The sequence below is a fragment of the Cynocephalus volans genome, chromosome 18, assembly GCF_027409185.1.
Source record: "Cynocephalus volans isolate mCynVol1 chromosome 18, mCynVol1.pri, whole genome shotgun sequence".
NCBI lineage: Eukaryota > Metazoa > Chordata > Mammalia > Dermoptera > Cynocephalidae > Cynocephalus > Cynocephalus volans.
Window position 1 is genome coordinate 2,259,424 of NC_084477.1, and position 2,725 is coordinate 2,262,148.

At 48.7% G+C, this 2,725-nt stretch overlaps 1 pseudogene; it reads right to left on the reverse strand.

The window, feature by feature from the left end:
- Positions 1-471: 471 nt before the first annotated feature.
- Positions 472-1,204, reverse strand: LOC134366415 (small ribosomal subunit protein eS4, X isoform-like; annotated as a pseudogene).
- Positions 1,205-2,725: the final 1,521 nt, after the last annotated feature.

Consider the following 2,725-nt stretch of genomic DNA (forward strand, 5'->3'; position numbering starts at 1 on the left):
GCTCTAACACAGTGAGCTAACCAGCCAGCTCTGAATAGTGTTCCTTTCTTTCTTTCTTTTTTTTTTAATCAATCAGTGAGTTAACTTGGCTGGGATCAAAATTCAATACCTCTTTCCTCTAGTCTGACCAAAGCTGAAATCCTCATTCAGGTCTTACCACATGTATCTCATATATGTAATACATACATGTTTCTACATCACTGCATACAATAGTGTCTGAATTCTTTCACTTAGCATGTTTCAAGGTTCATCCACTTATAGCATACATTAGAATTTCCTTTATTTTAAAAAATAAATAATATTTCATTGTATACCACACTTCATTTATTCACCTTATGATGAATACTTGGTTGCTTCTACCTTTTGGCTGTTGTGAACAAGGATGTACATATATATCTTTTTTTTTTTTAAATGCTGTATTATCTCTAATTAAGGAAAGAGAGTTTTCTAGCACATCACCTAAAGAGCATTTCACCCACTGCTCTGTTTGGCCCCCAGTCTCTTGTCTTTCTCTTCGGCAATGGTAAGGCAGATACTTTTTACTAAGGGAAGAAAAATCTGTGTTTTTTTGTTTTTGACAATAACAAAAATGTTGGACAGCCAGGTGGCAAATCTGCTCCCACTGGCATCTTTCACATGAACCACATTGAAGGAGACAGGATGTTTCTCTCTGTTGCTGCTCACAACAGTTCTTCCCACGTTAGCACTGCCAGTCACCATGCACAGGTGGCCAGCATCAAACTTGATGAAACTGGTGCTCAGGCCAGTCTCCAAATTAATCTTTGATGATGGAATCAGGGTAGTGGATTGTGAGAACATCACAAGTCACCAGTTGAGGGATTCCTTTAGTGTCCCCAAAGATTTTTCTCTCTTTGCCCAACTTGTATTTGGCCTCCTGAGGTGTAAAACAATGAACCACAAAGTGACCTTTGATTTCACAGATCAGATGGAAATTCTCTCCAACCTTATCAACACTGATGACATCCATAAAACCAGCCAGATATTTTATATCAGTTCAGACCATGCCATATACCTTAGTGAAGTACTGCATGCAAATCTTTTCTTCATCTCCTGTCAGGGCATACTTAAGTCTGTTCCTTAGGAAAATGATGAGAGGGAGACATTCTCTCAGTTTGTGGGGACTGGTGGATGGACAAGGAGCAAACAAACTGGTCAGTTTATCCACCATCCAAGCTTTGGAGCTGCTACTCACATCAGATGTTTCTTGGGACCACAAGCAATGGCTGCAGCAGGCACAGAAAGAGCTACATATGTATCCTCATGGCTCTGCTTTTAATTCTTTTGGGTATATCCCCAGAGGTGGAGTTGCTCAACTACATAATAATTCTATTTGTAATTATTTAAGGAACCATCATAATGTTTTTCATAGAGGCTGTACCATTTTACATTCCCATGCAGAAGGGGTTCAAATATTTTACATTATTGTTAAGAAATAATACTTTAGAAGATGGCAGTGGCTGCGGCGGTTGGCACGGAGTAGCTGAGGTGGAAAAGGTGGACACTGGGCCTCAGGCAGCCGGGAAACTTGTGGACCTTCCTCTTGCCATCTCTTAAGGGAGGACCGCTGCTGGTGGCCAGTCGTGGAGGGTGACCACCACTTTGCCCCCGGCAGGAGAGGCTACCTCATTTACAGGCAACAACTTTGACGTGTGGAGCAGGAAAATAACTGTTTCTTATTTGCAAAAGTGAGTCTCGAAACAGGGAACATGGTGCCAGGGCTGCTGTGGATGCAGACAGGATCCTGGAGGCCGGGGCTGCGCTGAAGGTGGCCAGCTGCCCTATTCAGGATTCGAGGTTTCAGGCTGGCATTAAAGAAGATTCCTGGGAGTGCCCGAGCCGCACCGCGACTGAACAGCCCGAGGCGGCAGCGGCCGAGAATGGGGAAGGCGACAAACCAGAGACAGAGAGTGAACACCCGACCTGGCAAAACCCTGTGAGTGACCCCTGGCCCAGTTCTGTTCAGGGGGATTACGCCCACCCGGCTCCCGCCTGCATCACCAGGCCACTCACTGCCCCGGAGCTGCCTCCATTTTCCCACGTGCTGGCAGCTCCACCCAGCTAGGCCCTCACTGAGACTTCCCACTTGCTTGGCCCGGTGCGGGGCATTCCGGAGCCTGTGGGCTGGCCTCCCCTCCCACTCCCTCCACGGTTCTCTGGCGGGGCTGGTGGCGGGGGGTGTCCCCGGCCAGTGTCAGGAGAGCAAGGAAGTACGGGTGGGCCGACTGTCACTCAACCACACCCTGGACTCTGGCCCCCAGTAAACTTACTGTTACTGGGAGGCAGATACCATCTCTGCAGCCACCAGTTCGGAAAAAAGCCTAACCACTTTCTGGTTGGGAATAGTGTGGTAGGAGAGTACCCAGGTCCACTTGAACCTGCCGGAGAACAGGCTGCAGGTGGGCGCTAGATTCGGTCTATGCCAGGGGGATACAAAGGTGAACAAGACCCGAGAAAGATCTACACAGTGCTACAAAGGCACCCAGAGAGACCGTCGCCTGTGCCTAGCAGAAACCTGGTAGACTTCCTGGGCGAGGCGGTGCCGAGCAGGGTCTTGAAGGCCCAGCTGATAGAAGAGGGGCGCAGAAGACACGCCCCAGCCCAGCACAGTGCGCACAGAGTGGGGAGATGTGCGACCTGGGAGGTGGAGACTCGACAGAAACCACACACCCGGTGGGGTCTCCACTGCACGATCCAACAGCCTGGG